This window comes from Microtus oregoni, unplaced genomic scaffold, assembly GCF_018167655.1.
Source record: "Microtus oregoni isolate MIOR12 unplaced genomic scaffold, Mior012 000052F_ref0000163, whole genome shotgun sequence".
Taxonomy (NCBI): Eukaryota; Metazoa; Chordata; class Mammalia; order Rodentia; family Cricetidae; genus Microtus; species Microtus oregoni.
Genome location: NW_024543828.1, coordinates 9,093,632 through 9,117,777, shown reverse-complemented (window position 1 = coordinate 9,117,777; position 24,146 = coordinate 9,093,632). Strand labels below are relative to the sequence as shown.

General features: G+C 38.6%; 1 pseudogene; it reads right to left on the bottom strand.

Moving 5' to 3' along the window:
* Positions 1 to 10,346: 10,346 nt before the first annotated feature.
* On the bottom strand, positions 10,347 to 11,356 carry LOC121437474 (annotated as a pseudogene).
* Positions 11,357 to 24,146: the final 12,790 nt, after the last annotated feature.

The window sequence follows — 24,146 nt, the reverse complement described above, 5'->3', positions numbered from 1 at the left end:
GAGATTCAGTACCATCATTTGGTCTCCACAGGTATCAGCACACACAAAGTGCTTTTACATACATACAGGTAAAACACACATAAACATAAGATTGAAGTAAGAATATAAATCTTCAGAAAAATTCAGTGCCAGGTATGGGTTATCTCTTTTGGAGTTATTGACTGGTGTGTCTTCACCCAAATATTATTGGCTATCAGCATTGCCCTTGGTTACCTTTCAGAACTTATTGATAAGGCCCTGTTACTGAAGATACCACATACTTGAGTCACAGGACGGGGAGCAATCAAGCTGATATTAATGAAGGCATCATCCCTACCGGGTAGCTTTTGTAGTCTTGGGAGGTTCTATGCACACTATAAGGGAGACACCAGTCTTGTCTATCTCTGAATTTTAACATATAGTATCTTATTAATTCTTTGAGAATTTCATGCACATATTTGATCCCTGTTCCTCTGACTAACTCTCTCCAGGTCCATCTCAATTCCTTACTCCCGCCCAACTTCACATCCTCTTTCTCTTGAAAAGTAACTCACCGGGTCTTATTTGTGCTACTCATATGCATGTGACTATGGGGCTACCCTTTAGAGCATGATTATCCAAACAGGAGCCATACTTTTCAGGATACTTGGCTCATTCTGCCCCAGTAGCCCTCAGCTGTCACTAGCACCTCACTCAGTGGCGGATGTTTGGGTCTCTCCTCCTCCACGCTGGGATGTTTAATGGTTTGATCTTGTGTAGGTCTTATATGGGTAATGCCAACTGTTATGAGTTCAGGAATGACCTGGTCTTGTCACATTCAGGAGACACTATTTCATCAGCATCCTCCCAACCTCTGGATCTTATGGTCTTTCTGGCCCCTCTTCTGTGATGGTCCCTGAGCTTTGGGAAAGAGAGAGTGATAGAGATGTCCCATTTGTGGCTGAGCATGCCACAGAAGTTTATTCTCGGCTCTTTGATCAGTTATGAGTTTCCACACTAACCACCATCCACCGTGCAAAGAAGCTTCCTTGACAAGATCTGATGTTTTTAAATGTGAGAATTATAGAATGCACTTTGAAGTGAGGCTATCTTGAAATCAAATTCATGCCTTTACTTCTTTATCATTTGTCACTTACCTTCTCTGAAACACCATATATATATATATATATATATATATATATATATATATATATTTCTTTTCTGTAAAATAGAAATCACATGAAAAATTTTTGTGAGGACTTGATGGGATATATATATATATATATATATATATATATATATATATATATATAAGCAAATGGAAAATCCCCTAATAATTCTTCTTACATGCTTCATTGTCCTCTGGTGCAGATGGACTACAGTCTGGAATTTCTGGGGCTCTGGGCTCTTTGAGTTAGTACCAGTTGGATAAGGGAAGCATACCAGCCATGTTCTGGTTGTATTCTCTTTGTTCTCTTTTGTAAATGTGTGGGTTGGAGTCTTTGTCATTTGGCAGCAGCTCAAATATCTGCACCATTTTCCACTGGGAAAAAAACAAAAACAATTGCTATAAAAGAATTATGAACTTACTCACATTTAAAGGCCTTACATGTGCGATTTTAAAATTGTCAGAATTTAGGATTGTCTTTGGTTGCTGAATTTTCATACTGAGATATTAAATGTTCCTTAGTTGAAAGAATTCTGATAATTTCATCAGAAAATATAGATTATATGTACTGAATAGGGATTTAAAAGTTTGATTTATAGTCTGAAACATTGGAATCATATATATAGATAACAAACACTGACATTGCTTTAGACATTGTTCTGAATGTCTTAGAAATATTAACTCATTAATCCTCTATGTAGAGCTTAGTTGTCACACATGTATTATCTGGCTACAGTACTATCCCAGATGAATAGTCTCTAAGGCTTCATTTTCCCCTTGAATAATATCAGATTTCATATGATCAGAGTACAAATGGCAGCACTACGATTGCTTATCTATTCTCCATTCCTCATTTATATCCTCAATAATAATACTGTTAGTGATTAGCCAGGTTTCTTAGTTACATACAAAAAGCTACCGATCACAGTTGGTATAATCAAGTCAGACTTTGTGGGTGCATAGTCAAAAAACAAGTAAAACAAATTGAGAGAATGATAGAAACTATGAATTGCTGCAGGGCAGGTTAGGGGCTTGACTCTGGAAGTCATTTATGCTGCCACCACGACTGGGCAGTTGGTGTTCCTACTGCTTAAAGGAAGTGTTCATCTCAGAAGTCTTGTCCTCCATAACATTATCCCATTAGCTAAGCTGAAGAAATTTGCCCAGAGAAGAGAGAATGTCATCATTTGGCTTTAGCGAGAGGTAGGCCTTTGTTTTCCATTTGATGTATGCTGTGGCAGAATTTTCCCAGTGAGATACTGATCAGTCACAAAGCAATTAAAATAATTGTAACAAACAGTAATAGATTAAAAATAATCTCCAATCCATCTCATAGTGTTGTTCTAAGGATAAAATAAATGATAAATACTAAGGATGCCATGAGTGTTACCCAATATTACAATGTAGAGTAGGAAAATCAGTTCTTTTTGAAGCCGTTGTTAAGTTCTTAGATGGGGTACCAAGCCAACAAGGGAAAAGCATACAGAAATATAGTCTTCTGTATCATTTGTGAATAAGGGAATGAATCCACCAAAATGGTTAAAATTGTGACTCATGAAATGTTGTAGGAGAAAATGTACTAACATTAACAGGTGTTTAACCAAGAGAGTTAACAGTGAGAAATTCAGCAGGGCAGATTCATACAAATCCCCTCCTACTTCCCTCCATTTTGTAGGATAAGGGTGCACCTTTCCTGGGCCATAGGAAGTCTGCTTGTTTCATAAAATCTTAGTTGCTGTAGGAGAAGGGGAACTATTTCACCCTGTACCTGATATTTATCAATTGCTTTCTCCTTGAAATGTTCAATAGCTAAGGTACTATATTTCAGGAATAAGATAACTTTCGACATCTGTACCTTCTCTTGATTTTTGGAAGATATTTTAATTTGGAGGTGGTATAACTCTCTTTCTAAATGAGTTGGTCAAGTATGTTAACAATTAAGTGCTTGCCAGGTGGTGGTGGTGCACGCCTTTAATCCCATCACTCAGGAGGCAGAGATGGGTGAATTTCTGTGAGTTTGAGGACAGCCTGGTCTACAAAGTGAATTCCAGGACAAGCTTCAAAGCTACAGACAAATACTGTCTCAAAAAAATAAAAACCACAAAAACTCAATTAATAGCTCAGAACCAAGCCTGAATTCTGATTCTATTACTTCCTATGTATGAAATCCCTAGTCTATGAGACCCAAGTCTCATAGAGATTGTTTCTTCTTCTGAGGAACAGGTTGCCCATAAGGCAATGGGAAAATTAATTAGCTAATGCATATGGGCTTAGCATACAGTGGCCCTTTGTTATTTAGGTATCATCAGTGGAAGAGTGTTGGAAAGGGAGAGTGGTAGAAGAAAGGTTTTCTGTACCATAGTTATCTTGTCAATCCAGGCATCGGTACCACTATATTTGAATCATTTATGTATATCTATATATCTAACCAAGTCTTGAACTTTTTGTGCCTAGCCTCTGTTCCATTTTTCCTCCACTGGCTCTATCCTCTCAGTCCCTTCTATTGTCAGTTCATTGTGAATGTTCAGTCTCAACATCTGTTGTATGGTTATCAACTATTTGAATAGGCACAACTGGGGAGAGGGTGAAAGGATCAGTGTCTGGTGAGTGTTAGGCTGAAGAGTGGTGAGAAGGTGAAGAGGTATATTACAGGGAATTATTGAAACACATTTTTGGGTTTTTTGAGAATTAAATATACATATGCAATGTATGTAGATCATATCCACCTCTCACCTTCTTCCGTTTTCCCTAAACTTCCTTCCCCCCCCAAAAAAAAAATTAAAAAAAATAAATAAAAATAAAAAAAAACTTCCTTCCCACCTTGTGCCCCCTCTATGGTAGTTTGAATGAGAATGGCCTAATAGGTTCATATATTTGAATGCTTGATTCCCAATTGGTGGTAACATTTGGGAAGATTGGCAGGTGGGGACTTGTTGGAGGTGAGTCGCTGGGGATGGGCTTTGAGGTTTCAAAAGCCTACCCCAGGCTCATCTAGCTCTCTCTTTGCCTTGTGCCAGTGGGTTAATATATAAGCTTTCAGTTTCTGCTCCAGCACTGTCTTAGTTGCGGTGTCTATTGCTGTGAAGAAACACCATGACTACAGCAACCCTTATAAAGAAAAACATTTAACTGGAGTGTCTTACAGTTTCAGGGATTTAATCCATTTTATCACCATGGCAGGACATGGTGGCATGCAGGCAGACATGGTCCTAGAGAACGAGCTGAGAGTTCTCTGCAAGCAACAAAAGTTGAAGTGTCTCCCACACTGAGAGTACCTTGAGCAAAGGAGATCTGAAAGCCCACACCCACAGTGACACACTTCCTCCAGCAAGGCCGCACCAACTCCTAAAGTGCCACACCCTTTGGGGGCCATTTTCCTTCAAACCCCCACAAGCACCATACTTGTCTGTCTGCTGCCTTGCTTCTGGCCATGATGATCACAGACTTTAACTCTCTGGAGAGATGAGCCCAAATAACGCCTTTTATAAGTTGCCTTGGTTATGGTGTCTTTTCACAGGAAGTGGAATATTGCTATTACAGACCTGACCATACTGTTTTGTGGAGGAATGCAGACGGTATTGGAATTTTAGACTAGGAAAGTAGTGGGAAGATATAAATGGGGCTTAATGGGATCCTCTAGTAAGAGCTTGAACGACAAAAGTTCTCAGAACAATGTGAACTATGGAGTCTCAGTTCAAGAGTTTTCTCAGAGGAGAATAATATTAGCAAGTGGGCTAGAGAACATTCTTTTACTATTTGGAAAAATGTAGAGCTGCTTCCCCCCTAATGCTGGGGTATTGACTGGCTTGGTCTCATACAGCTCTTGTCTAGATAACTACAGCTGAGTCTATGTATGCAATATCCCAATCATGTTCAGGAGATACTGTTTTGCAGCAGAATTCCCTGGGTTTGACTCTTACAGGTTTTCTATCACCTCTTTTGCAATATCCCTTGAGTTTTCAGGATAGGGGCCTGTCACAGACGTTGTGTTGGTGACTGAGCCTGCCATTAAAATGTATTTTCTGCACTTTGTTTGACCAGTTGCAACACACAGGATTTTTAGGGCAGTAAAAGTATTCCATTTGATACCACAGTGGTAGGCACATGTCATTATCCATGAGTACAAACCTGTAGGATGTCCAATGTCAAGGATGAATTCTAATATGAACAGCAGGCTTTCAGGTTTTTGATTACAGCATTACCCCTTCTCTTTTCTCCTTGCAAACCTTCCAATGTAGCTCCTCCTGCTCTCTTTAAAATTGATGGTCTCTCTTTCTTTAGTTGTTATATATTGTTGTGTGTATTTCTAAATATATAAATACATGTTCACCTGATGTAATGTTAATTATATGTGTATGTTTTCAGGGCTACTTTTGGTACTGGATAGTTAATTTGTATACTATTCCCTAGGGAGGAGATTCTATTTCTTCTGCTCTCAGAATTCCTTAGTTGACTGTAGTACTTTGTCTATGGTTGAAGCTTCCAGGGCTTTTTCCTATCCATGTTAGCACATCTAATGGTGTTTGTTGTTCTTGTTCAGCTCATGTTTAGGCCACCATGATGGTGAGAATTTTTAGGTATAGTTTCAGACATTACTACAAGTTATGCTATCGCAGCAAATTCATAGTTCATTCCAATGTCTCTTACAACTTTCCGGCCATGTTCTGCAATGATCCCTAAGCCTTTTGGTGCAGGAGTTGTGTTGGGCTGGGCTCTACAACTTTGCACTTTGATTGGTTGTGGTTTTCTGTAATGGTCTCCATCTGTTGCAAAGAGAAGTTTCTTTGATGAGGAATTACTCTTATTGTGGGTATAAGTATAAATATTTAGAATGTAGTTAAGGATTATGCTGATTTAGTGAAGTGGTAGTTAGTTGTAGGTTCACCTCCAAGATCTACAACTTCATTATTCTTGGGTAGTTGTCCAGGTTTCCAGTACCAGATATGATTTCTGCCTTGTTGTATCGGTGTTATGTCCAATAAGAAAACTGTTGGTTATTGCCAAGGTATGCATATCACTATTGCACTACTAGGTAAATGCGTCATGCTGGTCATTGCTTTGTTCATAGATGTCATTGCTTGGTTGCTTCCCTCCATTGGGCTCTGGGTTTTAATCAGACAATAATATGGGTTTATAAGTTGCAACAAATACGATACTTTGATTTGTGATGTTGACAGCAGAGACAGCTGTGCATGTGTATAAGGATTATATGAGAAAGCTTTGTAATGTCCCCTTAATTATGCTATAAACTTAAAGTGCTCCAAACTTACATGTGCTGAAAAGACAAAAGTATCTCAGCAATACATTGACATCTCTAGTTTTTAAAGATTCTTCAAAACATAATGTTGAGATAGACTCATGTGTCCTGGAAGAAGGTACAAATTTTTAGCTACTTTTCTATAATTACAGAAATTATAAGAAAAGGAGTCTTTTGGTTCCATTCCGCTGTGCTGCTCTGTATAATGGGTCTGTAGTTACATTATACTCTTCCGAAATATCCTTGAGAGTATATCTGGTTTTGACTAGGCTAGCAGATACATTTTAATCCTGAAGCCTTTAATTAGCATGCCGTGTAAAATGGCAGGGTTTAGTGTTGTAATTCTGGAAATTAAAAGTCATTTGATGATAACCCTGTGTCTTGATATTGCCTCCTATGTTACAGGTGCTCCTTAAGGGCATTTTCAGATTTGCTTTTTATGGCTTAGGCTGTGTATTGTTATATCAATGGCATCTGCTCTGACCCAATCCTGCCAAGGCTGTGTCTTAACTCTATAGAAATTTCTTCAGTTATTATCAAATGGTTCTACATGCATGTCCTTAGCCTATGATAATGATACAACTTTAGACCTGTGTACAATGCAGTCAATTAGAGTTTGTGTTAGTGGAGGCCCTGGTATCTTCAATTCAGGGTATCTAAGCTTGTCATTTTGTCAATATTCAGCAAATGAAAGAGAAAAGTGTGTAACTCAGCTAGCTCAGTTGGTAGAACATGAGAGTCTTAATCTCAGCGTTGTGGGTTTGTGCCGCATGTTAGGTGCCAATTTGTTGGCCTACAAAAGAGTTCCAAAATAAGGCCAGAATGGAGTTTAACAAAGGTTTATTTATTTGGGGATAAACTCACAGAAAGGGTAGTGATCTCTAGTCCTCTGCATGCGCTGGGAACTGGAACTGAATACAGCAGCGAAGGAGGTCCCCACATGCTTTTCATCTGCATCTGTAGTACATGAGGCCACGCCCAAAGTGGGCTGGTATCTTAAAGGCTATTGGCTGAAGGAGTTCCCACAGCAGGAAAGAGCACAAAGAGATTGGCAAGAATGGCTGAAACTGAAAGTCATGAATATAACCGTTTAGTTTTTGTTGTTGTTTTTTGTTTGTTTGTTTTGTTTTTGCCAAACAAGACCACTATTAGTCACAAGATGGGAAATGTGCTTTAGCTGGGTACTCAGTCATGGGGATACCTGGATATTGATGAGGAGTCTTTTCCAGAGGTAATAATAAAATAATGCTTACAATCAATATATTGAAACACTGGCTCTGTGTTATGTGCATTTGTCTCATTTAGTCCTTTTATAAAACCTTATTGAGGGGCACTATTTTTAGGCCTAATTTTCAGGTGAGAAAACTGAGGTTCAATTAGTTCAGTACATATTTTCCTAAGGTGTGCTCTCTGAAATTAATCTATTTGCGTCTAGAGCTATTCATCTTAATCTCTCTATGGTTTTTACTGGTTCTTTATGATTGTTCGGTATTAAAGTACATTCTATTGAATTCTAACCTAGTGGAAACACGAATCATCTAGTAAAAGGCTTTCTTTAGTTTTGGGGGTGTTTATATCATATGATGGCTGGCTAGTCTCCCAGCTATATTTCAGTTCTCACCAGGTGAGCTTTCAAAAACAATGTGCATAGATGCAATATACTGCCACTAGCAGATTCTTATCCACAGTTTCTCTTGTTATGTTGTCCGCATGGGTATATGAAGTGTTTATGAACCTAGAGAATGATGATTGAAAATGAGGTTGGAAATCTCACAAGCTACTTCTCTGATGAGATTTCCAGTTCCCTTTGAGTCACATGGAGCACTGATCTAACTACACCCTCGTTGTACTGGGAACATTCTGCTTTGGGTCTTGACTATCATCAGAAGGGCTGGGAAGAGAAACATAACGGATGCAAATTAGCACAAATCTGTGGCCAAGGCTACAAGGAAGCCAGACTGCCTGAGGTCAAGAGACTTACAACTAAAAGTAATTGGCCTTTTCAGGTGCAAGATTCACAGGGGAGAAACTCACACCTGGAAAGAGCGAGCAGAGATCTTTCTACACAACAGAACCTCTGTTCTGTGGGGATGCACACTGTCTGCTGGCCATACTGACTGGTTGAAAGGTGGAGACCTGACTAAAGATTTTCAGATGCTTTTTATGAGGAAGTCACTGTTGGGAGAAAAGAAAGACGTGGATACAAAGCATGGGCATCACTTAAGGGTTTGATTTTCATTTTGCTCTTTGGGAAATTACATAACTCACCTTTCAAATTGGAAGGAAAAATAGTCTTTATACCATTTTCTGTGGACTGGCTTGGATATGAAACTTGAGACATTTCTCTATGCCCACCTTTCTACCTCCCCCCCCTAACCTCCATCAAGCAAGCTGTATGTGTTGCCAGTTCTAGTGGTGGGTGGGAATTTTGCAATAGAACTTGAAATTTGAATGTGTGTGGTGTTTCCACACATACACAGTAAAGGGGGTGCAAAAACGCAGGGTATGTTGGTGCTGGTTAAGTAGCTTAACTTCAGCTCTTTTGCCATATCTGCTGTATCCATCTGCGGAGGAAAGGTTTGTGAGTAGTCAAGAGGGCTTGTAGCAAGGACTCTGGTATTGTGTTAGGCACGGGACACAGAGTTGAAATGCTGTGGATAATCTTCCAGGACACTCGCAGCCAGCTAAGAATATTGCTGAGTTGGTAGAGTACCTCTCTACAATGCACAAAGCCCTGAGGTAGATGCCAAGTGTTGCATAAAGCCAAGTATTGGGACATACACTAGGATTCCTACCTAGTAACTTACTTACTTGCGAAGTAAAGGCAGCAGAATCAGATGTTCAAGGTGATTCTTGGGTGCAGAGGGTATTTGATGGCAGTTTTTGTTGCATAAGGATAGGAAAAGAATTTCACGGTCTTGTCGAAGAGCCCAGTGTAAGAAAATCTAAGATAGAGTAGGGAAAGGGGGCACTAGTATCAAAGGAGTTTGTCCTTAGGCGATAAGGAATAGATTGTTCAAGAGACTAACACAGAGCAACATATGTTAATGATTCTTTAGTGGTATGCTTCAAACTCAAGCCTTACTGAAAATGGAGACTTTTCTTTCTTTTAATTTTTAATATTTTATTTTAATATAAATATTTGTCAGTTATAGACAAAGATAATTTACAAAGTACATGCCATTCAAATGAACTTTGGTAACCAGAAAAGTAAGTTTTCAAATAACAGATCAGATAACGCACTAGTTTCATGTAGAAGTAAGAGATTAGTGACACAGTCAGGTGTACTTTGGGGTGTTTAGAATGCCTACAGACATACAGGACAAGGTAGTGGATGTTGTGTCATTTAACTTACGTTTTTTTTGGGAGGGCGGTTTCAAGACAGGGTTTCTCTGTAGCTCTGGAGCCTGTCCTGGAGCTAGCTTTTATAGATCAGGCTGGCCTCAAACTCACAGAGATCTGCCTGCCTCTGCCTCCCAAGTGCTGGGATCAAAGGTGTGTGCCACCACTGCCCGGCTAAATTATCTTCTTAACAGCTGGTTTTTTCCCCCCTGGATGAAGAGCAGAAGTTTTCCTTGTCTCACCAGTTAATTTAAACCCTGCTCTTTTCCATACATCAATGAAGTCAATCTTTGGGCACTAATAAACCTTCCCTAGCAGGTAGTCTGCCTATGTGTGATGTTAGGTTTGACAAGATATTAGATTTTTTTGAGACAATTACATTTAACTGTGGATTTCAGTTTTGTGTGGAGTAGGGTGAATGCTTTTGCCAATCCCAATGTTACCTATTATTTCCCTATTTAAATCCCTTCTTGTGTATAATTACACTAGCTCTTCCTTTGTATAAAGAGCTAATACTATCTTGAAAGTGCTCAGTTTTCAGTACATCAAAACTACTTAGCAAGAACAATAGAGAAAAATAAACTTGACTTTGTCTTGGGTGGAACTGATCAGAGCCAAACCTCAAATAGTTTTGGTCACATCCTGCTCACTGATGAGGACATGTAGCAGACTCAGTTTGGCTTTTAAGTGCTTGTATTCATAGTACGCATCCGCCATTGGCATCCTGCCTTCCTTCTGTGGACTTCTTCCTGTCTCTTTGAACAAGTGTTCTTCAAATTCTCGCAGGGCTTTCCATAGCCTCTTCTTGTCAGCCCTAGTTTCTCAGAGATGGTCAAGAAGGACTGGTATAGCAGCCTCTCCTAAGTTGGACATGAAGAGATCTGGTTGCTTCCCCCCTTTCTTTTCATCTGGTAGGAGGGTCCTCATAGACTCTGTCTCAGAGGAGGTGAGGTATCACCAACAGGAAGGCGGGACACTGAATCTGGTAAAGAAGGTTGTTGGCTTCTCTGTGGACAGTCCTCATCGGTGTCCTTTTCCTCAATTGTTGGGATCAGGGATGGTGTTGACAAGATTTGCTTGATAATCTTGCATCGGTCCATAAAGAGGCTTTATGAAGTTCTTATCTTGCTTAGTTACCTTGACATCATCCAGGGAAGGAGTCTGGTCTCTCTTCTCCATCACCATAGCATCTGAAGTCTCTTCTCCTGAGGAGCTTGGCCCAGGACCCAGAGCTTCCAACTTGTCATTTTCTTTGGGCACTGGTGGCTGTTCACAGGGCGGGTTTCTCCGGGGGATTTGCCAGTACTCCCTCGTTCTTCCAACAGCTTCAGCTTTTGTTCTTTGAGCTGTTTGCATCCTTTAGCCAAATCATTCATCCACTTCAGAACCTCAGGATTTGAAGTCTTGTCTCCGTGTGAGGGCTGATACTTCTTTTCTTGCTCAAATTTTTCTTCAAACTTCTGAATCTTCCTCTTAAGGCTCCAAATCTGCTTTGTGAGCTGTGTAATGGTCTGGGGTTCCTTACCATCCCCACCACTGCACTGAGAAGAGCTTCGTGGCATTATAAACTGCTGGCTCTGACTTTTGCTAAAGATGGAGCACCGTGGTGACAGCAAATGGAGGCTTTTCATCCTGCCCAGTCCTGCAACTGCTTTTAAAATAACCACTCAGAGACTTAATATTAATTTTAAGTGTTCGGCTGGTGGCTCAGGCTTATTACTAGCTAGCACTTACATTTAAATTAACCCATCTCTATTAATCTAAGTATAGCTACCAGGCTGTGGCGTTACTGATCTGCTAATATGTTGTTCCATGGGAGGTTGGCTGATATTTCTCAAATTCGACCCTTCTTTTTCTGTCTCTCTGTTTGGATTTCCCACATGAGTCTCTCTTGCCTTGCCATAGGCCAAAGCAGCTTTATTTATCAATCAATGAGAGGAGCACATATTCACAGTGTACAGGATCCCATAACACCTTACCACCAACTCCCAAGCAAACCTATAAACATAGTATTTTATACACTTAGAAAATGAGTTTCTCCCCCTTTCTTCACCAAGAGATGTTTTTCATTTATTTTATAAACTTGTTAAAGGGGTTGTCTCTGACTCTTTTACTGGCTTTTGAGACCATATTCCTGGTATTGGGTCGCTTTTTTCAATCTTAATACATGGAAAAGTGCTTAGTTAGTCTTACTGCAACTTGATATGCCATGTTTTGTTGCTATCCATGAGAGACCTGCCCTTTCCTCAGCAGAAATGGAGGAGGATTGGATTGGAAGTGGTACTAGGGGGTGTGAGTGAGAGACTGGAAAGAGAGGAGTGAGGGGAAACTGGCTGACATATAAAATTAAAAAATAAATTTATAAAAATAAAGAAAAAAGAAAATCTAAAAAAATTAAAAAATAAACTTGTTCCATGAACCAGACACTGTACAAGGCCTATAGAGTTACCAAATAAATATTTACAAAGTGTAGTTGGAAGTTTTCCTCTCTGCCATCTGGTCCACTTGACCAGTTTCTCCCCTGCCTGATAGTCACTGTAGCCACTTATAAATAATCATTCAGAGGCTTAATATTAATTATAATTGCTTGACTGATGGCTCAGGCTTATTACTAACTAGCTCTTACATATAAATTAACCCATTTCTAATAATCTGTATATTGTCACATGCTCTATGGCTTACTGTTAATGCTCTGGCATCTTACTTCTCTGGTGGCTGCTGGAGTCTTTCCAATTCCACCTTCTTTCTCCTTGTCTCTCTGCTTGGATTTTTCACCTAACTACATTCTGCCCTGCCATTCGCCAATGAAGATTCTTTATTAACCAATGGTAATAAGACATATTCTCAGCATACAGAGGGGAATCTCAGATCAGCAAGGTATCATGGGAACCCAGGGATACTCTACCCTAAGGACAGGCAGAGAGAAGATTTGTCTTCTGGACAGTGCACACAATTCTGACAGGTTTTGTTAGATAACCTTGCATGGGAGACTGGAGACAAGACAATGTGGCGTTGGTGATGTACCACATGTTGACCAGGACTACTTAATAGTTCATATGTTTTGTCCTTTCTATAAATTTAAGTCTCATGTCAGAACTCCAAAGATGGATTTGAGGGAGTGGTCACTGTACATTTTGTCTTCTTGGTGTGGATACATTGAATAAATCTCCCTTTCATAATGTTCACAATTACTTGCTTGTTTAATTGGCTCATTGAGGGCAAGTGGATGAACTTGGCTTATTAAATCTGAACCCAGGCTTTAACGCTAACACTAGTTACAGCTCTAATAAATTCATTAATATTAAGATAACACAGATCCTTTGTGTGAAAAATTGGAGTCAAAGACAAAGGGGAAGAAACCTTTTCTCAGACATACTCCTCATTATATCTATATTATATATAGGTGTGTACACATGTGTATATGTGTGTGTATGTATACACTAGAGAAAGAACTCAGTGTCTCATGCATGGTAGGCATGTGCTCCAAGAATTGAGTTATTTCCCCAATCAAGCCCACATTTATATTTGAAAACTGATTTATTCTGCATAATAATATGCTATAGTCAATTTCTCCAGCATGCAACAACCTTTAAGGGAGTAGTTTACAGGTCATAGCCATGCTGGCTTTAAGTCTGCCCAACATTATTCAGAAAAGTGTAGCTTTTCCCTTCTATCCCCTTTTCAAAATGCTTTCCTTAACCCTTTGGGCTTCCACCCCAAGTTTTGGGCTTCCTATTATTCCCCTAAAGGCCCCCTCCCTACCATGTGGATTCTTTCCTGTCAAGTGTCTGACCTCCAGGCCAGGTTAAACAGCGGGGTCTTTTTTTTTTTTTTAACTTCTCATCTTCATTCTCCTCTTCTGGGCAGCTACTGAGATTTTACAGCTTTCCCAACATGGGCCTTTTCTTTTAAACTCTAATAAAATTGTACTTGAGCTTTAAAACAATAACCATTACCACTGTGGTTATTGGGGACAGTATAGTACCTAGTGGGTGTATTGAAGTGAGCTCCTCTTGCTGTTTGTTTAGACGGTTTACACTCGTTCAAGTACATAAACAGAGCTGTGTTTAAGATCTTTTAGCAGACTTATGGCTCAGGAGTTAAGATGATTAGGTTTTGATCCTGCTTCTCTCACTTACAAGCTTATAAACTCCAGCGAATGACATAGAAACTATGTGCCTCTGTACAAAATGAGAATGCAATAATATACTACCAGTCTTGGGAAGTTAGGATAATTAGTTGAGGTAATGCGTACAATATTCTTTGATACGGCCTTGTATCTATCTAGTGAGTGCTTGTTCTACATTTAGCATTGTTAATTGTATAAGCTAAATGATGGGGCCACAGGATGGGCATGTTGCCAATTTGCTCAACAGAAGGGGAGCAGTAATTTCCACTCCTAGCAGTTGTAGGGTATGATATGGATGGGTTGCTTTCTCTGAGGATGGAACGGAGAGCCTTGTACGTGCCCTGTAAGGAGCCCTTTACACAAGCCCTTTAAGCAAGCCCAGTAAATGGATTGCTTCTGCAAGTTGGATTTTTATTTGCAATTGGGCTTTGGTTTGTCATTGGTGTCCAGTAAGGAACAGGTTGACATTTTGTACAAAGAGTTTCCAAAACTCCTTTATCTCTATCCAAATCCTTTAAGAACAAGAACCATTTCTGATCCCACAGCACTTACTCAATGCCTGTAGAGGCAACGGTTGCTTAATACATATTTGCTCAAATACTGACCCACACCTACAGTGGGTATTTTTGCTTTAAAAACATCTCTTACTTTTGAGCAAACACTTTCTCTGAGTTTTTTATTTGAATTTTAAATTTGTATATTTCATTAGTTTAGTATTTATTTCTCTGATTAATGAGAGTGTTTCCTAATATTTATTAGATAGCAGTGTTTTTTTTTCTTTTGCAAATTGCCTGTTTTTTATTTGATTATTTTTCTTCATTACTGATTATAAGTACCTTCTTAATCTTGAGTTTGTCGTTTGCTTCTTAATTTTGTGTATGGTATTATTTTTATGGGTAAACTATTGTAAAATTAAAATTATATGGTCAAGTTTTAATTTTTATCTTTTTAGTTTTGTATTTGGTGCTAGACAGCAAATGCCTTTTTAATTCTAAGATTGAATTTTCTTCTAGTTTTTAATGTTTTGAAAGACAGTATTAGAACTGAATCTCTTACATGTTAGACAAGTACTCTACAAATGATCTACACCCCAGCCACTGGCTTCAACATTTTTTCAAATCTATTAGATTAAAAAAATATCAATCCAAGTTCCCACTGCCTACCCTCCTCCCATTCCCTCCACACACCTTCCCACTCCACCCCTATCTGATCCTCAGAGAAGGTAAGGTACATTGCCCTGTGGAAGGTCCAAGGCCCTCCCTACTATATCCAGGCTGAGCAAGGTATACATCCAAAGAGAATAGGATTTCAAAATGGCTTCAACATTTATATTTAACTATTTCACTCATCTGAAGTGCATTTGGACTCAATTTCCCATTAAATAGCTGACAACTACCTCATCATTTCCATTTTTATACAATTGTCATATCTCCTTTATTTGTATACTAAGTTTGTTTGCTCATTAGTTGCAGTTTCTGTGTTCATGGTCCAAATTTAATGGTATTTTTTAATCACCAATAATTCCTGTTTTTCCAAAAAAACTTTTAGGCTGGGTGTTGTGACAAATGCCTTTAATTCCAGCACAAGGGAGGCAGAGGCAGGTAGATCTCTGAGTTCCAGGCCAGCCTGGTCTACATAGTGAGTTCCAGGACAGTCAGAGTGTGTAGACTGACCCTAGCTCTCAAAGGCCAAACATTTACATATCTGCCTGAATAATTTTTTTATTGCTTGCTTTATGTTGGAAATATATCCTGAATGTGAAATGGATGATGAGTAAATACATAGATTATCTTATGTATTCATCTTCTGAGATTCAGAATTTATCATAATACCTTTTCTGTCATCTGATATTTTCTAGAAAGTACTCTAAACAGGCTGCTACAACTTGACTGTAAGCAGCCAAGTGGCTAGTTAGTGGCAAGGCTATAGAGGAAACTAGGATTTTCCTAGATGACATGACTTCATGCCATCCGTACACATTAAGACCCAATCATCCATGATAGCATTTAACGTATATATTTTTCCACTAAATTCTTCTCAAATTCATTTAATTTTCCTTTCTCTTTTTATACCCAATTTAAAGTTCTAAACAAACCTCTTTCTGCCTTTCTCACAGACTTTATAAATATCAATGTTGTATGTAGTACATCCTATTTTACCAGAAAACTACAATAAGATAAATTTAGACTATGGTTTGAGCATATAATTACAGCATGTCGTAAAACAAAGAAAGTTAAAAATACTAACCTAAGCCCATAGCAATAAATACTGTAAAAGATACTCATTCCTTTATGGAAACCCAAAAGAATTTGCAAAAATCTCTTTTTTGTGCGTGTGGGGGAATTTCATTTGGGATTGAAGTATAGAATTATGAAGCTGAGATGTGCTTTTGAATATTCCAACTATACCTTTTAAAGCAAATGTTAGCAGCCAGGAAGATTACATGGCAGTACTTGGAATAGATATGGAGCCTATCATCTTTAGCTTACTTGGCCTAAATCAGTTCCAACTAGCAAATGCCAAAAATGATGTTCACCTCAAATGTACATGTTGGCCTCCGGAGAAATGTTTAGATTGTAACATTTACTCCTCTGAGCACAAGCGGTATGGTAATGGTCCAACAACCTGCAGATTCAGAAATAATGATCGTTCATGGAGGTTCCTGCCAAGACCTTCATATTGAAGCAGCAGAGTCCCTGCAAAGTTGAGACGTAATTATGCATAGACGATTTGAAAAAGGATGGGGACCCCATGATGCTATTCTTGTTTGAAAAGGTTTGACATGGAAGCAGACACCAGCATTCAAGAATGTTTCATATCTCATCACAAAGGGAACTGTTTTTAGGATTGGCTGAAGGAAACTTCTGCCAATTATGGAAAAGAAATTGCCTTAGTGTAAGCGAGTCATGCACCACTGAGTCTCTGCTATTGAGTTATATTAAAATGTTATGCTCTTCACCTTTATCAGTAAAGAATGGAACAACTTTTTGGCTGTGTGCCATGCCATTAGGTATAAAGGAAGCTCATGGATTTGGGGTTGGGCTTTCAGGTGCTATGGAAAGATACTGAGAAAAACAGGGATTTAGTAGCATTCAGCCACTGTAGATTTGGGTAAATTTTTCTTCATCTTTGAGTCTCAGCTTTCCTAAGTGTTACCCTTCCTGACAAATAAAGACCATTAAAGACTTGAATATTTAAAAGTTAAGGCTTGATGAAGGAAAAACACAAATATCTTGTCTGTTTTGCACACATACACGGGATCTAGAATCTCTATTTTATTAAAACCTTTGCTCAAAAAGGGAAGTCTCATTTGCGGATACTATAGAGTCACAGTAGATCATATAGGGGTGTGTGTGTGTGTGTGTGTGTGTGTGTGTGTGTGTGTGATAGAAGGGGAGGGTGAGGGTGAATATGGTCAAAGCATGTGACGTATTTGTATAAAATGTCTTTATGTAACCCATCATAGCATGCAATGAATGTATGCCAATCAAAGAAAAAAATTATCTTTACAGGAGAATTATAGTTAGGAAGTCATAAAACTTATGAGGGTGTTCTTGAGTTCATAAAAGTGAACAGTAGTACTACAGTAACAGTAGTTACATTTTTATTGATGCCTTTCTACATGCGGTGTGTGTAGACACACGCATTACACAAATGTGAAATTTGATGATAAATATATAATGTATTCGGCAATCACTGATGCCATGACCATTTTCTTCTTTTGGTAACTTTAATCGTGATTTTTCACATGGAAAAGGTGTTAATAGATAGGTGTAACTAGAAGGCTTCTAACATGTATGAAGTTTTGTCAGTGTTATAGACACAAGGATATGCTAAGAGCATATTTACTTTTTAGCCATCTTTAGTAACAGAAGCCTATAGTTTTCTTGTTTATTGGTGAATTTATTCTTTTTAAAATATCATAATTAAAAGACAGAAATTTGCCTAGATTTTTAGGGACTTGAAAATAACCTGGACTTTTAATCTTGCTGTGGCATCTCAGTCTTCAGCAAGAAGCAGATTATTTGTTTTCCCACATAGTCTTCTATAAACTTTACTTGAAAATCCAGTACGGAAAACAACTGTTTTGTACCCTGTGAGTTTGGCAATGTTCTTAAAAAGTTAAAATATTATTTACTTTATAATCACACTTCTGATTTTAAATGGAATCTTCAATGGCTAATCTGCCTATAATTTTCCACATATTTTATTCTACAGATGGCTAATTTAAATTCCATATATAAAAAATGAAAGTAAAGATTCATTATCTTGGCATGGCCAATAATCTTTTCTACAATTATATTGTATTTACAAGACTATTTCCATTGATAGTTATTTTTATATAATGATAGAAGAAAATACAGTAATGTATTGCTACGCTCTAATGTCTACATAAAATAGGTGACCTAGCTTAAAGTAGAATTTTTATATAGTAGAGTAGGTGACAGAAAGGTTAATATCGAATTCAAAAAGCATCTTTAACTTGTAGAAACACTTAACCCTTGACCAATAACAATCATTGTATTATTCCCTGCAAAACTCTAGGAAGAAATTTCAGTACATTTTTTCATTTCTAAAATATATATCTTCTAAATCAAAGTTTTCCTTAATGTGTTTTCTAAAAGTCCAAACATTCTGAAAGGCCTTTAATGAAAATCATTAGTTTCTTCCCCTGACTCTGCTCTATCAGTTTTCCTAGTATCAAGCTGTACTGTTTGGTATCAGTCTGTTTCTTTGGCTATTTTGCTTCAATTCTTCAGATTTTTAAAATCTTCACTGGCCCCTCTGAATCCCCCTGCCCTTCACTGATATTTTGGGACTAAGATTTACTTATTATTCTGTTGAGTTTTCTTTCTTCTGTTTCTTATGTCTTCTGTATTCTTGATTTGTACCTTCACTGCAAAGCTTCTTGAAGTGGAAAGGGAGAACCATGGTACATCGGAAATAGTCTTTGCCATACACTTGTTTAAGTATGGTAAGCTCCATTTTGAGAATGGTTTCCACTCTGAAATTTGCATTGTTCTCCTTTTGTTTTCCAAAATCAATCACCATTCTCTACCCTTTTAGATGAATTTAAATATATAAATACTGCAGTTTAGTGGCCCACTTGTATGCTAGTGTTTTTAATATCTACTATAATGTAGTAACTAGTACAAAACATAGCCACTTTATTTTATTTTTATTTTTTGATTTTTCGAGATAGGGTTTCTCCGTAGCTTTTTGGTTCCTGTCCTGGAACTAGCTCTTGTAGACCAGGCTGGCCTCGAACTCACAGAGATCCACCTGCCTCTGCCTCCCGAGTGCTGGGATTAAAGGCGTGTGCCACCACCACCCAGCAACATAGCCACTTTAAACAGAAAGCACTTCCACTGCCCCAAGGTCCTGTGAATGACCTGATTTCTACTCCATGAGGTTCCATTTGAGAGTTCAATAATCAGATGCCCAAATGAACTGGAATGGCTCACTTATATGGCTGGAAGCCACTGCTTAACAGTGAACTGTGAGTTCACTTGTAACTTACTACAGTACCTTTACTTTGCTAGTTCTAAATGACAATACTCATCCTTTTGGACTTTTTCAGATGCTTCTTGGTTTCCAAAAGGAAGTGTCAGTCCTCCTAAAGCTTGCACTGTCATCTAAGAATGTCACATTGACTATATTATATTGCTCAGAGGCAACTGCATATCTAGTCCAGGTTCAAGAGATAAGAAAGTAACAGTTGCTATGAGAAGCAGCCCGAGCACATTAAGAGAAGAAACTGTTAGGATCACCTTTGGAGACTAGACACCATAGTAGTTTTATTGAACATGAAGTTCTGTCACTTTTATTTTCCTTGTTGGGTTTGTATAACCTTTCTAAAAGAGGGGACAAATATATTTGTAATTTATTATTTAATAACTTCAAATGTATAGAATGCTTTCTTATTTTAAACTAACAATAATATTTTCAGTTTATTTAAGCCCGGACAATATTCAAAGTACCAAAATTGTCTCAAAATGTCTGTATGTTTGTATATGTTTTTTTTTTTTTTTTGGTTTTTCGAGACAGGGTTTCTCTGTGGTTTTGGAGCCTGTCCTGGAACTAGCTCTTGTAGACCAGGCTGGTCTCGAACTCACAGAGATCCGCCTGCCTCTGCCTCCTGATGTGTTTTTCTTTTTTAAGCAAACATTTAAAATTATTTCTCTTATTTTTGAGATTATACTTTTTATTCTATTTTATTTATTCATTTTCCACATGCTTGTTAGTGCATGTGCTAAGGTCAAAATATAGGAATTGGTTCTCTACTTCCATCATGTTGGTCCCAGGTACTGAACTCAGATTATTGGGCAGTCACCTTTACCCACTGAGCCATCTTAATAGTTCTATAATGTAGCGTGATTTCCTATAGGTCTTAATAATGAAAGCCCAGAGTCAGATACTGGGGAAAGTACTGAGAAATCAGAAAGATGAAGGAACCAAACCACTACCACCTTACCTCTCAACTTCTCAGAATAAAAGAGATTGAGTCCTGTTTTATCCTGCCGTATCCCTTCCTCTCTCTGCTCAGCCATATCACTTCCCATCTGTCTGTACAGACCTCCAGACCTCTATGGTTAACTAGTGGCTAGCTCTGCCCTCTGATCTTCAGGCAAGCTTTATTTGTACAAATCAGACATCACCACGCTATAATGTGTTTTGATCATACCAACCCTCCAATTTTTCCTTCAGTTCCTCAGAATCTCAGCATCACAGCCCTCCCAAATTCACATTATCTTTTTGTAGTCCCCTGAGTGCCATCAGGGCTAACCTTTGGGTGTGTGTATCACAATCCACTGGAGCATGGGCATCCTAACAGGGGCCACTTTTCTGAAAAAAAACTGACTCTATTTACCCCAACAAACTTCAGTCTCCAATAACTCCTCAGCTAGGAAGAAGTAGGACTTCACGAACTCCTCTTGATCTATGCTGGAATGTTGCCTGGCTTGATTTGGGGTAAGTCTTGTGCAGGGAGTAACAGCCACTCTGAGTTCATAAGTACAATGGCCCTGACATTTCCAGAAGATAGTCTTTCTCATCTGTCACCTGTATAACCTCTCATTCTCAAAGTGGATTACCTAAGCCATACTATTTGAATCTATAAATTCAAGCAAAATGTCTGTGGATGGTGATTAATACTTGTGGTGATATTTTGATTGTGATCTAACAAGTAAAGCTTACCTGAAGATCAGGATGCAGACCTAACCAGGCAGTGGTTGGCACACACCTTTAATTCCAGAACTCAGGAGGCAGAGGTAGACTGATCTTTGTGAGTTCAAGGCCACCCTGGCCTACGTGAAACAGATCCAGTCTGAAAGAGAAACAGAGCCAGGAAGTGGTGGCTCACACTTTTAATCCCAGTACTTGGGAGTCACATGCCTTTAATCCCAGCATTAGGGAGGTGGAGACAGGAAGGGATATGGCTGGGCTGAGAGAGGAATATAAGGTGGGAGGAGACAGAAGCTCAAGGCATTCAGTCTGAAGACTTGTAGACACAGGATACACCACTCAGTCTGAGGATTTCGTAGAGGTAAGAATTGGTAGCTGGCTACTCTGCTTCTCTGATCTTTCAGCTTTCACCCCCTTCCTTAGTTTTTGGGTTTTTATTGTTAAGACCAATTATAAATTGTGCCACAAATACTGGAAAACAAAAGACAAAAGAACAGTGCAAATTTCTGAAACCATTATCAAGAAAGAATTTGATCTTTCCCAGCCCCTTCTTCTGCAATGTTCCCTGAGTCATGTAGGGAGGGGACATGACATAGATGAGACACGAATATGTTCATCATCATGAAATCAGAAGTCAATTCAAATCTTTAAAATCATTTACTTAAATCAAGAGGTTATATGAATGAATTTTTAATATTTTCATTATGGTATTTGATTCTTCATCTCATCACAGAAACTCTTGGTCAAGATTAATTAACTTTGGAAGCATGGAGATGGTCAACTAAATAAATTAAAAGTTGACACTGATGAGGAGAAGAAAGCTAACATTCTTCTATCCATTTATCTACTCATTCATTCATTCATGGGGGTTGCTAAAATGAGACTCTGCTATCCTAGTTTTCATATCTTTAGAATTTTAAAAAGGTTCGAGTCTCGTTCCCTCACATACACACAGACACACAAAGGGAGGGAGGGAAGGAGGGAGGGAGGGAGGGAGGGAAGGAGGGAGGAAGAGAGAGAAGGAGAGTGAGAGAGGGAGAGGGGGGTGGGGAAGCGAGAATGAATTCCTGTATAGAATTACTGGAGTGTTAAGGTTGCCACATCTCTATCTTGATTGACCCTTTTAGGTGGCTGTATTCTCATACCTTATGTCAAATGAATGACGTAGAATTAGTGGTAGCAAAAATCAGGGCAGAATAGAGATAAAAAGTGATTTCTTGTTTTGCTTATTGATGGTTTGTCTTTGTACGTTAGGCCAGTGTAGATCTTCAGGGTAAAGTCAGCTCAGAGCATTTTCTTTTTTCATACAGGATCTCACGTAGTCTAAGGTGACTTCCAACTCACTATGTAGCCAAGGATGACCTTGAACTTTTGACATTCCTGCCTTAACATACAGACTTCTGGGGCCACAGTTGAGTACCACAATGTCCAGTTTATTCTGTGCTTGTTATTGAAACCTGGACTTGGAGTGTGCTATAGGCAGATGCTCTACCCACTGAGATACATGGCCATCCGCAGCTTAGAGAAAGCTTACAAAAAGTCCAAGTGACAACCTGAAAGTGAAGGCAAAGTATTCCAACAGGAGGTGAAATTCCAAGTCCTAGGGCTGAAGCGTGAATTCACAAAGAGCCAATCAGAAGGATGGAGATAACTAGCCCTGTGGAATGGAATCAACTGTCTAGAAGTAAACCCACACCTCTCTGGTTGATTTTGACAAGGGTACTTACTGTCTTGATTACTTTCCTATTGCTGTGCTAGGACACCATGACCAAAGTAACTTACAGAAGACAGAATTTATAGGCCTAACGGTTTCAGAGGGGAAGTTTATGACCATTATTATAGGGAACATGATGACAGACAGGCAGGCATGGTGCTGGAGCATCTGGCACTTAAAGAATGACAGATAACATTTACAAATCATGTTTAATAAAGGATGAATACATAGGGGATTGAAGAGATGACCCAGTGTGTAAGAGTATTTGCTGCTCTTACAGACGACTCAGGTTCGGTTCATAGCACCCACGTGGTGGTTCATAGCCACCTGCAACCCCAGTTCCAGGGGATCTCTTACTTACTTCTGGTTTCCAAGGGTGCTGCATAAATGTGGTATGCTTACATACAAACAAGCAAAACACTCATACACGTAATGCAAAAATAAAGTAAATCTTTGTTGAAAAGGGAGCTGTTCATAGGATGTAGAAAGATCACTCACAGTACAATAATAAAATAACAACTCCCATTAACACAGGCAAATGCATTAAGTAGGCATTTCTCCAGGAAAGATGCTTACCTTTGTTACTTCAAACCATAATAAAACATCGCATTATACTTAAATGAAGAAAGTAGTACTGATAAGCATGTGGGAAAACTGGCCCCCATGTACATGGCTGGTGGGCATTTAATGTGGTACAACTTCCAGTGAAAATATAAGCCCTTCTTCCAAAAGACTAGCATAGTGTTAACACTATAAGCTCATAGTTATGCTCACAGTATCTCGCCTATGAGATCTGAAAGCATGTTCTGCAAAACCTTGCACATTAGGAAGCAGATATTACTTATAATAAAAAATAGGGCCAATAAAATGTTTTCAGCTGTTTCATTATTAAACAAAATGTTGTTTAGCCACACAATGGAGTATTGCTGAGCCATTAAAAGCCATTATGTCTCCATACCCATGTATGCCACAGAACAGACAAAACTGAAAAACATTATACTAACAGAAGGAAGTGCAAAATGACCACATTATGGTCCCATTAATAGGAAGTCTCAGAACAGAAAAGTATAGAATTATAAGGTAGTTAGTGGCTGCTTACAGTGACTATTGAGCCAGGGGAAAGTGCGAGGATTCAAAGACATTATTAGGGTGAAGAAAACGTTCTAGAAAAAAAATCACCATTAGTAGTTCATATCTGTGACTATGCTAAAGGCGTTGAGTTGTACATTTTAAATGGATGGATTGTACTGTGTCTAAATTATACTGTAATAAAGTGCTAAAAATGAGAAGTGGGCCAGAGAGTTAATTTTATTCATGAAGTGGCTGGGCTACTCGAGAAGCCACTAAGATACAGCGAAGGAGAGAATCATCTCTGGAAACCCGCACAGTTAAG